Source organism: Pagrus major, chromosome 14 (genome assembly GCF_040436345.1).
Source record: "Pagrus major chromosome 14, Pma_NU_1.0".
Lineage (NCBI taxonomy): Eukaryota > Metazoa > Chordata > Actinopteri > Spariformes > Sparidae > Pagrus > Pagrus major.
In genome coordinates, this window is record NC_133228.1 from 219,710 (window position 1) to 232,717 (window position 13,008).

The 13,008-nt window shown below is 38.9% G+C and overlaps 2 long non-coding RNA genes across 2 annotated transcripts; both read left to right on the forward strand.

Moving 5' to 3' along the window:
- Positions 1 to 1,490: 1,490 nt before the first annotated feature.
- LOC141008426 (uncharacterized) lies at positions 1,491 to 3,227 on the forward strand. Its single transcript, XR_012180071.1, has 3 exons — positions 1,491 to 1,645; positions 1,750 to 1,809; positions 2,946 to 3,227. It is a non-coding gene; the product is annotated as an uncharacterized lncRNA (long non-coding RNA).
- Positions 3,228 to 3,253: 26 nt separating this feature from the next.
- LOC141008425 (uncharacterized) lies at positions 3,254 to 11,225 on the forward strand. Its single transcript, XR_012180070.1, has 5 exons — positions 3,254 to 3,373; positions 9,283 to 9,372; positions 9,469 to 9,522; positions 9,735 to 9,901; positions 10,549 to 11,225. It is a non-coding gene; the product is annotated as an uncharacterized lncRNA (long non-coding RNA).
- The last annotated feature ends 1,783 nt before the right edge of the window (positions 11,226 to 13,008 follow it).

Genomic DNA, 13,008 nt, shown 5'->3' on the forward strand with positions numbered 1-13,008 from the left:
CTTTTATGTAAACAAGGTATATTGGCCCTAAATACCTTAAAAAGTTAGTCTTTAATTAGATAATTTCATAAATACATAAATTCATACTTTCTTCAAAAACCTACATTCAGATTATTTCATGTACAAAAAAGTTTAAATCTGTAGGGGAACTATAGTATTGCTTCCTAACGTAGAAAGGGGGCGGGACCATTGAAACACAAGAGTAGAGGGATATAAAATGATACGCTCAGGAGAAGGAGCTCACCTTTGCTCAGACCACTGAAAGGGAACCATCTCTCCACAAGTCAGTCAGACAGTTAGCATTTGTTTGCAGGCCTGAAGAAAACCCAGACAGGGTCGAAACAATGCCCCAGGCACTCGTATTTTTTGTTTAAAACATTTAAAAACAATTTCATTTCTTTAGTTTATATCAAAATTTGAGTTTAAAAATATTAATTCAGATAAAACAGTTCATTTCATAAATGAATAACAAACATCTACGTTATTACATATATACCAAAAGGCTACACCAGAATTAAAAAACAATTGAAAAATATTTACCCACAAGGATGGGAAATTTTGATGGAGGGTGGACTGTGGTCCGATACAGCAAGAGACGCCGATGCACCAACCAACCCTATTGGAACTATTGGGACCGGGGGGTCAGTACGACTGGGGGAACGACTGTGCACCACCTGTCCCCTTCAGGGGGCAGGCTCAGTTCCCTCAGCCTAACCCTATCTAATTTATTTTGAAAGTATGGTTTCACATAGACAGGACATGGAGCTCGGTGGGATGGTTATTTGGCCGGATTTCCCCCTCACGGTCCTTGGACCTGGCATGCTTTGACTTATTACACCATTTTATCGCACTGGTTTTGTGTGCCTACCTGTTTTATTCGATAATTATTTGCATTCTTATTCATTAACCCTTTCTCATCTCAGGGGGCTGCAACCCACGCCATCCCCCACCCTACCGATGCTCCATTCCTCTTTTTACAGATATTTTATATGAATTCTTATTTAACAAATGAATAGAAACCCCCCCCACTCCTATTACCCCTTTCCCCCTCTCTTTTTCTGTTTCCTCCACTTTAATCCGGCAATCATTTTACATGCCCCCACAGATTTAATGGCATCATCCCTCGATGGTGCAAGACATAACTTTCCACCTATCACACGGGGGGACCCGGGTTCGTGTCCATCACTCAACCATGTATATAATCCTTACTGTATTTATATATTGCTCCTCCTGACCAGCACAAGGAGGAACACTCTTCCCAGAACGACACCCGGGTTCGAGTCCCACATCAACCTTCTGAGCACTCCTCCTTATGCTCACATTGACACACACCCACGCATTATAGCTGAGTGGACGGGGCTTCGCTCTTCCCTGCTGCCCGTGCAAACAAACCTCCCCAGGTAACTTAACAACACTATTTCCTCTATCTAACCCTAACCCCGCTTCCATGGAAAGACTATTGCCCTAATTATTAACTCTGCCAAGGAGGTTATGTTTTTGCCAGCATTTGTTTGTTTGTCTGTCTGACTGTTAGCAAGATTACTCAAAAAGTTATGGATGGATTTTGGTGAAATTTTCAGGACTGGTAGGTTATGTCCCAAGAAACAATCCATTACATTTTGGTGAAGAAGAGCATGGTTCACCAGTGAGTACACATTCACACAAACACCAAATTTCTGAGTAAAGCAGTCATACTTAACGCAGTATAAGATGATAAACCTTCAACTTAAATCCATTCATACCGTTCAGATTGAAGCTGGGTCAACATTTACTGCATGCGAGGAGGAGTCAGAGTGTGAGGGTGCTGAGGTAAAATGCCACACAAGCAATTTTAGTGACTTTAGTATTTAACATGCACAAATTAAAATTGATGTGACATATACAGTAGTCCTTAAATATACAACAGAATGTGATTATATACTAAATCAAATGTCTGTCAGGCCTGGGCTAGGAAGGAGGACTCAGGAGCAGAATTAGGACAATTAGAGCAGGCTTTTATTGAGAAATTTGTTTTCTTCACTTGAACTCTTGAGCAAGGTGACAAACAAATAGGCTATAAAGCACAATATCTAATCTGCTGGCTAAAAAAAACAAGCAACAGCACTACAACAAAATGAGGCAAAACAGAAGAACTAAACTACTCTGGCTCACTGGCTATGAAAACTTATAACAAAAAATCACTCCAATCGGAGGAAGAAGAAAAGGCTATAAACATAAACTACTCTCTCGACTGACTATGAAAAAGAATGAAACAAATGAGGCACTCCACTGGAGGCAAACAAATGGCTATAAACTAGACCTGGAATTCACTGAGAAAAATTACAAACAAAAAGTCACTCACTTAAGAAGATCAAGAACAGAAATACAAACTTTGACTCTTGGCGTGATCAAGGCTGTGAATGAGGGCTGGGGTGCGTGACGAATACAACACTCTGGTACAGAACAAAGGGAGACGCAGACTATAAGACACATCAGGTGAGGGAACACAGGTGGAAACAATTAGGGATTAGAGGAGACATCAGACTGGTGGCACATGAGGAATGGCAAGTGACCTGAAACGAGAGGAGAGTTACTTTTCAAAATAAAACAGGAAGTTCACGAGACACAAAACCCAGGACAGGACATTCCTCACCATGGTGTGACAATGTCCAAATTCTTAACAACTATATTCTGATTTACTGTGACATGGTAGAGTCAGCCAGATTGCTGCAATTGTAGTTCATTGAAGGAGGAGGAGGCTCGCATTTCTAGCAGTTCCAGCAGTTCAGAGGACTTGCCAACATTGGCACCACTGCCTGTGAGTGAAACACACAAATTTATACAATGTCTTTAGCACAGCGATCATGGCTAGAAGTACTACAGATAAATAAATAATCCTTGTAGTGATTGTTATATAACAGTATTTTCTTTCTTTTCTCACACATAACATGTAATTATCCACAAAGGGAAAACGCAGAAGACTGACCTATCCGCCGGAGTTTGACAAGTTACTGCGACACCTGTTTGGGAAAGAACTGAAGTGCAAGGACCTCAGTTGCCAACGGGTAAGTTTTGTTGTTGTATGCTTTAACAACACTGTCTTGCTGCTTTGAAAATGTGTCCCTTCCATTTTATTTACTTTCCACTGTAAAAAAGAAAACTGCCCTCTGAGCTTCGAGGCCTTGGCAGGATTACCTTCAAAACAATGCACATGACAGTGTTTATTTTCCCCCTTTTGTTTGTCCACCTTTTGGATCAAAGAAGATCTAAAGGAGTCTGCGGAGCTGGTTACAGCGGCAAAGGAGCTAAATCTGACATTGGACAACATCCGTGGAAGGCTGAGGAAACTGTTTGTATTTGCCAGACTTCTACCAGAAGGACAGCTGGAATTGAGGTACGTTGGGGAAAAAATGGCATAGCGTAATGCAATGAGCTCATATTACCAATTTTACTTTAAATTGCAAGGTGTAACCCTAACCCTAATCAGTCCCAATGTAGCATTCCTACTCATTGAAAATATTGCACAGAAATCACTACTGTAATTACAAGGATAACTCGTATTCCAAAAGTGAAATCTTAGATGCTAACTCTAATTAAAAATGGGTGAATTTTGCTAATAAGCGATCAGCATTCCCAACAAGCGATCCTCCATGCCAAACTACTTCAAAAAAGAGACTTGAGTGACTATTGACAACACTCCCAGAATGCTTCTCGGTACACTATTGGGGAATGTAAACTCTTTCAGACATCAAAGGGTCACAGCCTTCAAAGGAGAATATAATAATCTCTCATTGAGGCATTGGCAGCCATTCAAATAAAAGATGATGATAAAAGCTTTCAAAAACTGTAATCACAGGCCTGATAGGTTGCCCATTAAGTAATCAGAAAGTGGCTGGTTTAGGATATAAATTCAGGAAGGGAGGCCAAGATGGCGGCGCTCTAGTAAGACGTGTTTTTCAAGCTCTCTCAGGTAATTTAGGAGGTTTGTGGTTAAACAACCAATGTGAAGTTTAAGATGCGCATTGGCCAACGCACAAGTAACTACTTTACACATTAAACTGAAATTAAGTCGAATGGGGAAAAAGGAAAGGCAGGAAAATATCGTTCACAACCACAGAGATGGAGGAAGCTAACGGCGACATACTTGGTACATCAAACGAGGCCGAGGCTAGCAACAAGCTAGTCTCCATCAAGGATTTGAAGGTTCCTAGTGGACATGAGTTAATGGAGGACAGTAACTGGTTTGAGGCTAACCAAGACCCTCAACATATCTGCCTCGCTGTCCCACTTCCAGACACTCCGATTAAACCTCCACCAAAGAAGATAAAGACAGGTGGCGGAGAGAACGTGGAAATACTGGAAGCAATTCGCGTGCTCTCTGGAAAGCATGATGAGACTTTACGTACTGTCTCCGCCATAAAGACAACAACGGAGTTAACTTTGAAGCACCTGGAGAAATTATCCGCAACCGTCCAGCAACTCACTCTCGACGTTAACCAACAAAAACAAACAGTGGACGGCTTGAAAAACGTGGTTAAAAAACTGCAAACTGAGAACAAAACACTGAAAGCGCACATCGCGGTGTGCCAGCGGTACAGCCGGAGATGGTCCCTGAAGGTGCACGGTGTGAAAGAGGAGGAGGGAGAGGACATACGGCACAAGATTATCAACATCCTGGGCAATACGGCTCCCCAAATCCACAACAATCTGGAAGAGGGCCTGGACATCGTACATCGCGTTGGGCAGCGGCGGCAGACAGATCGAGTAGATCGACCATCATCCTATTTGCATTGAGATGTCTTCGGGACGCGATATGGAGAGAGGCGAAAGGCTCCAAGTTTCTGCTCGACAAAAAACTGAGAATCTCCGAAGCACTGTCTCCAGAAGACAAGGCAGCGAGAGAGAAACTGTGGCCCCTGGTTAAGAACGCAAGAGAGGAGGGGAAGAAAGCCTCCTTCCGCGGCCCGTTTGTTTTCATAAACGGGAGGAAGATTGATCCTTCAGAGATAACCTGAATGCAGTTAGACTGAGTAAATTTCAAGTATAGTGTGTTATAAGCACCTACACTGCACCTTATTAACATGGTAAAATAAGAAACTTTGTTATAAGATCATTATTATTAATGGACCTTTTATCATCCTCATTTCTCCAAACGGTGCTTAATGTGTTTCTTTTTCTGGTTATGCTATAAGAGTTTACTGATAAATAATTTGCCATTTATACAAAGTTAATTGTGACCTGCTCAATACTGAATGGTTAAAAGAAAGCTAGAGGAGCTTCATTTATAGATATAAGTTGTTTACACAGATGACAGCTACAATGTTTGCATCTAACCCATCGATTCATTGGTGGTTATGGTTTTTGGGAGATATCGCAAGTTCTTTATAGAGGTATCTTTCCTTTGGCATATTTCGGATTTATGTAAATCATTTCCACTGTTACATTTAACATATTTCATTATGTTAAGAATCCTATAAGCTCATAGATTCTACCTATGCTGAAACTTGATTTACTCTAATCTCAAATTCATGATAGTTAATGCTACAGAATTACTTTATTTCTTGGCGTTGGCCTGTTTATACGGTTTTTAATCACCACCTCACTTCTGGTGGATTTTCTTCAGCACATTCCAAGGTTTTTTCAGTGTTTAACTGTTTAAAGGTATACTTTTTTATTTATTTTTCCTTCTCTCCTATTTTTCTGTCTTATGGATTTTAAGTTTAACTCTCTTAATGTCATGTCGTTAAATGTCAGGGGTATTAGGGACATCACTAAGAGGAAAGCGATTTTTTTGCTTTGCAGGAGAAATGAGGCTGACTTATTTTTACTTCAAGAAACATTCTTGTGAGTCAGATACAAAGTTTTGGAAAATACAATGGGGTAACGTAGTTCACTTTAGTCATGGCACTAATCACTCAGCTGGGGTGCTAATTTTTCTACACAAGTTTAAAGGGGATGTTCTTGAAACAGTGCCTTCTGATAATGGTAGATGGATTGCACTAATAATTAAACAAGACAATGCTATCTTCATCGTTTGCAATATATATGGGTTTAATTCTCATGCTTCCAACAAGATTTTATTTAATGAAATAATAGCAAAACTGACAGAATTCCACAAGAAATACAATGGTTCACATATAATTTTGTGTGGTGACTTTAATGAATGTCCAGGTGATATGACAGATACCCTCCTAGATTAAATCAAACTTCTCAGAATAATAACCTCATTTCATTACTTTGTTCCAACCTCTCCTTGACTGATGCGTGGCGTTTTTTTAATCCCTCTACAAAAGATTTCACCTGGTGTAATAGAGGACTATCCTTAAAATCTAGAATTGACTTATTTCTAATTTCATCTTCTTCCCTTCAATATGTAAAAGATGTTAGCCATCTATATGCCCCCTTATCGGATCATAAGCAAATCATTCTGAAGCTAGCCTCTAATCAGGAAACCTTTGGTATGCGAGGTTATTGGAAATTCAATAATTCTCTTCTAAAAGATGTCTTTCAATAATGCCGTTAAAAAACTTACAAGATACTCTTAGTGATGGCCTTAATGATAATTATAGGAAAAAATGGGAGTTCTTCAAATATAAAGTTAGGTATATTGCTATCAAAAGAAGTAAAGAATTAAAGAATGAAAAACACAAGCTAGAAACAGATCTGACGTACAATCTTAGCCTTTTACTCAATAAAGAACACATTTCTTTGGAAGAAGAGCTCGAAGTAAAGAACATCCAGTTACAACTGGATCAATTTTATCTAGATTTGGCAAAAGGTGCATTTGTTAGATCGAGGGCTAAATGGCTAGAGGAAGGAGAAAGGAATAATTACTTTTTTGCTCTAGAAAAAAGAAATGTGAAAAGAAAATCATTAACTGCCCTTAATATTAACCCTCGAAAGATCCGAATTTGATAAGTGAGTTTGTTTCTGATTTTTACGGAAAACTGTATAATTCTAACTTTAATGCAAAGGATTGTGCATGTTTTCTAGGAAAAATTCAGACTAATATTCCCTTAATTACTGAAGATTTCAAATCTATATGTGACTCTGACCTGTCAACTATTGAACTCAAAAATGCATTATTCTCAATGAAGAAAGGAAAGTCACCAGGTATTGACGGCTTATCTGTCGAATTCTATACTCACTTTTGGGAATCTATTCAAAACTCATTATTATTTATGTACAAGGAATGCATCAGTCAAGGAGAGATGATGGCTACAATGAAGCAGGGTATTATATCTCTTATTCCCAAGCCGGATAAAGACCCCATAATAATAGAGAATTGGCATCCTATTACTCTCCTAACAATTGATTATAAAATATTGGCCTTAGTGTATGCCAACAGGTTAAAAGTAGGGCTAGACATGATTATTGCAGAAACTCAAACAGGTTTTATGAAAAATCGACATATTAGCAGTAACATTAGACTCATTTTAAATTTATTAGACTATGCTAATGAAGTTAATGAAATTAAAAATCTCCCAACTGGCAGATGACACTACACTTTTTTTGAAAGACAAGAATCAACTCTCTAATGCTATTACTCTAATTAACCAATTTTCTAACGCCTCAGGTCTAAAACTTAATATGTCCAAATGTGAAATTTTGTCTTTGCATAATTCCAGTGATTCTACAATTGAAAATATCCCAGTAAAGACTTCTGTTAAATATTTAGGAATATTCATAACTAAAGATCTTACAGCTAGGCAACATTTAAATTTCTCAAACAGACTAAAAAAAACCAAATCTATTTTTAACATTTGGCTTCAAAGGGACTTGTCTGTTCTAGGTAGAGTTCTTCTCTCTTAAGCAGAAGGCTTGTCTCACTTCGTATATCCAGCATTATCCCTATTATTGCTAAGTTTATAGATGTTGATGATTCCTGTACTTTTTGTAATCATAATACAGAAACAATTTCACATCTGTTTTTTTATTGTGATATGTCTAAAAGGTTTTGGAGTGATCTTGAATCTCATTTTTCTGATGCTGCTAACTGTCTACTCTCTTACCCTCAAGGATGTTATTTGCTACTATGTTAACCCAGAAGATAATGCTTTTGAACACTTGATGAACTGTTATCCTATATGCAAAATGTTTTATTCACAAACAAAAATTTGCAAAATCCTTACCTAAATTTGCTCCTTTTCTCCTGGAACTGAGCTCTTTGCTCAAATCTCTAATTTTGATAAATAACAAAAAAAGTAATACCTTACCGAGTCATTATGAAAAGTTTTTCCCTGAAGCCCCTGCTTGAACCATGTATTTATTTATTTTTGTATTTATTTTTATATTTGTACTCTGTTTTATTTATTGTTTATGTCCCCAATGTGCTGTTTGTTATTGTGTACCTTGCTGTTTTGTACATTCAAATTGTTCGATAAAATTGTTTAAATTAAAAATAAATAAATAAATTCAGGAAGTGTCTTGTTCACTGTAGACAGGCCACCAGGATTCACGTCAGAAAACAGTAAGATGAAATGATACAGATAAAATCCCAATTAGTGCTGCTTTCAATTTTTGGATTTAAATTGAAAACACAAATTACCGGGGTAAAATGAAAAGCAGTGATTGTTCCAATATTGGCATTATAGCCGCTAATGAAAGGACCCATATATTCCAAATATTGAATAGAAATCTCTAATGACATATTAATTATTATTGTTATAAAATATGGTATTTTCTCTATTTCAAGGACCGTGTTGGAATGTCTTTCTCACGACCCAATTCGCTACTTAGGGATGCAAGTACGGACTGTGAAGTGAATTTTGTGTTAAATGGTTTGCAACATGTAGCGTGTTGTCGGCTTTGCTGCATATGTACACGGTAGCACTGTTGGTAAAATTCACAAATGTATTTCCAGCAATCTTCAGATGAAGATGAAGATTCAGGACATTAAGAAGGGAGAGGAGGAGCTAGGCTCACAGTTGACTACACATGATATAATGCGCATGCACACACACACACGCAACCTTAATTATTATTATTTTTTTTAAAGTACTTTATTAAAAGTCTGAATAAAGCAGGAAGAGTAAACAGAAGATGTGTAACTATTGACTGTTTAAATATTTTCTTTTTGTATTGCAAGGAGCCTGGTGAGGACAAAGAGCCTGTAAAGGGCGAGTGGACCGTCCAACTACCTGGTATGTAACATTCCCCAAATGCCGTTTTGCTTCCTAGTGATTCCAGAGATGGAGACATATTACAAAAGCCTATCCAGCTCCCTAACCCACTCCAAAATGGAGATAGTAGTGTCTAATTTATTTGATTATTTTGTTACATGTAGTCTCTGCTTATATTCAGATGCCACAAACAACGATGCAAAGAACCTGGGCAGCAAGAGTCCTTGGCAGGGTGGCTGCCCCGCAAATCCCAGACACCCTTCATTGCCTTGTAAGACCAACATGTTCTTCATTTTCTTGTTAAAGTGTGCTGCATTTTAGACTCATGACATCAGTTGAAACTTAAACACTCTACATTCTCTTCCAGCCCACTGGTGATGTGCCTCCACCTCAAGCACAGGTTGTGGTTGTAAGGACTGGGGTGAGGGTAATACACAACAGCGTTCATGACTGTAGAGTCATACCGCTAGCTCTACGTAAGTATGTAGGGAGCAACCTTCTATTCGAATATTAGAAAGAGTATGGCCTTGACCTGCTTTATATGGAAAATGCCCCAAGATTAATGAAGAACTTACGTTATGGTTTGGCACTATAAACATCAAATAGACATGACAATGTCCTTTGACTTTACAGACACCCTTGAGAGAGACAAGAGCAGGGAGGCACTCGAGCGTGTGTATGGTTTACTGAGTGGGTATATTGCATGTATCAATGGCCACAGGAAGGTGGTCATCACCAACCTTGCGGTGGAGGAGTTTGCCCAGGCAGAGGAGGATGAGTTGGAACGGAGGATAACTCGAGTAAGAGGATGCACCAAATTACAGCACATAGTGTAGAGTACTTCCCTTTCCACATATTGAATGTCAACTGTCAATGAATTCCAATATATCCTCTAAATTCCTTTATATTCCATGTATGGGTCACAATTTGCTATGCTTCCAAATACAGCATGAAAGTGCTCTACTTTCCACATAATGAAAACTGCTAATTAATCCAAACTTAGCCTCTAACTTCCTTTACATTCCGGATATGGGCAATGATTTGCTATTATTCCACATTTCCACTACATGTCGGGGCTTGCTTGCTTGTTTCCTTCACAGGTTAAAGACCACAAAACCAAAGAGCTTTGGTCATGCCCTGATTCCACTTACGAAGAGATAGTACATGTGGTTTTACCGACTAATGTACAACCTACACAACTACCTAACCGGCAACTCTGAACTGGTATTTTCCAACAACAACGGTGGCCCATATCATGAAATACTCACTGCTTTTCAGAACTGCTGGGAGTCATTTGGCCTTCCAGGGAGGCCAATGCTCTCCCTGCTTTGCAGCGGCATCAGCATCAGCACGTGCAAGACATTTTTGTCAGATATTAATGACAAGTGTGCACAATTGTAATTGTGCACAACTATTAATGTATTTGTAATTGTTTCATTTTCTGTAGGTTGGGCGAAGTTTGGAGGAGAGCAAGAAGGGAAACATCCACAGGCTGATGTGCCACTCAACAGCCACAGCAGAGAAATCCTATGAGGCTGACCTGGGCTTTGGCGAAGCTTTCCAGATGCGTGAAGACACAGCCAATCGCGCTTGCAAAGACAAACAAAAACAGGTGCAAGATCTACACCAACATGCAGGGTGAGAGCACAAAAAGAGTTGACAAGGACAACAGTTTTTCCATGACTTAAGAGGGAGCAGACAAGGGCAAGAAATGTGTTGCGAAGGAGACAGGACACAAGGAGGGCACAATGCAGTGTGACAGTGACGCAGGAACAAGCAAGAGCATAACACAGGGCAAAGGAAAGAAGATGACGAAGAGACATATACGAGACAGTGGCAGCAGCAAAAGCTCAGAAGGAGGCAGCAGCCAAAAGTAAAAAAAATGATGACAAAGAGGCTTAGAAAAGACAGAGACAATGACCCCAAGAGACCAGCTGACAATGTGGTAGAGGTTGGCTCATCTTCAGAGGAAGAGGAGGATGTAACAAAGACAACAGGGGCACCGGTTTGGGAAGATGCTGTAAGAAAGACAGTGAAACCGCACAAGGCCAAGAAACGTCCCAAGCTGTCTTGCACCCCAGTGAAGTCTACTGGGAAACATAACGAGGCCAAAAAAATTACCAGGCTTTCCGGCTCCCCAGTGAAGTCTCCTAGGGCGAGAAACAAAAGCCCAAGAGCAAAGTACATTTACCTCCAAAAGAAGGTAAATGACTCTCCTCTCAAGAAACTCATCAGCTCTAGACGGCTTTGCCCACAAATGTGCCAGGTAGTGGTAAGGTTGGATACCAAGGCTTTGGAGGACCTGAAGAGGCAGAGAGCAGTAAGAGCTAGAAAAGGTCTTTATCTCCAGGAACTTCAGGGGGCACCTTCTGGATCTCCTCCTTGGTCTGCTGCCTGTGCTGCAACACCTTCTGGACCTCTTTAAGGAACTTTAAAAATGAAAGGACAAAAAAAATGTCAACAGTTCAATTGTTGCAGTGATTGTACAAAAAAACTTAAAATCACAACAGTTTTTGTTACAGTGACATTAAAGTGAGAAGTGATTGTAAAAAAAAGAACTGAAAATCACAACAGTTTTTGTTAAAGATTGTATTTGAGTTTTATTTTAATACATTTTTAAAAAATTAAAAATTATTTTAGTTAAAAATGTAAAGACGTTATTTTACTTTAAATTAATTCAAAACCTTTTTTTCTATTAATAATGTTCATATGTTCAAATAAAGACTTCTGGAAAGTCAGTGTTTGACAGAAGTATTTCTTCTACAGGGATTAGCTGAAAGCATTGATAACCATTCCAAAATGTGTATTTTTATTTTCTAAACTGCAGTATCACCACAAAACATACTCTCGACTGGACCTTTTTTTTAATGCTGAAGCATCATCTTTCCTCTGTGGTTTCCTGTGATATAGGATCCATCCTTATATCGGACCACTCACCAGTCTATCTTCAGCTATCTATCCCCCAACAAACAAGAACTGGAAGTTTAACTCTTCACTTCTCACAAATGTTGAAGCTTGTAACAAAATAAGACTATGGCTTGACCAATACAGGCAAGATAATGCAGCTTCCCCTGTCACTTCTGTGGTAATATGGGATGCAGCCAAAGCCGTGATTAGAGGGCAGTTGATGTCATACACATCTGCAAGAAAGAAAAATATTACCAAACAAACTGAACTACTTACAAAAGGAGCTTGTCAACTTGGAGACACTTCAGTCACCCACAGATGAAAACTTGAAGAAGCTTAATGACGTCAGAAACCGTCTCAACCTTACTCAAACCGAACATATAAAAAAACTCCTGTCCTTTACTAAACAGCAATATCATGAATATGAAAATAAACCTAGCAGACTCTTAGCGTACCAGCTTAAAAAAGAAAGCGCCAACCGCATACGCAATGCAAAGGGACAGCTAAAATATGACTTGCAGTCAATAGTCTTATTTTATAGACTTTTTTTTTCTAAGCAATTATACTCATCTGAAAACCCCTCTGATTGACATTAACCTGTTTTTAGAAAATGTATCTCTCCTCTCCATCTCTGAAGAAGATAAACAATACCTGAACTCTCCATTCACCTCAAAAGAAGTTCTACAGGCAATTATGTCTCTGTCTTCTGGGAAAACTCCAGGATTAGATGGATACTGTGCAGAGTTCTATAAGACCTTTTGGCCACAGATTGAACCTCTCCTTATGCCTATGGTTACAGATTTCTTTGAAAATGGGACCCTTCCCAAATCAATGAAGACAGCTGTCATATCATTGATACATAAAAAAAATAAAGACATTGCAGAATGTACATCATTTGGTCCAATTTCGTTACTACCAGTTGATTTTAAGATTATTGCTAGATTAATTGCACATAGACTAGAAGACATTCTTCCTCAGCTAATTAACCCCGACCAGGCAG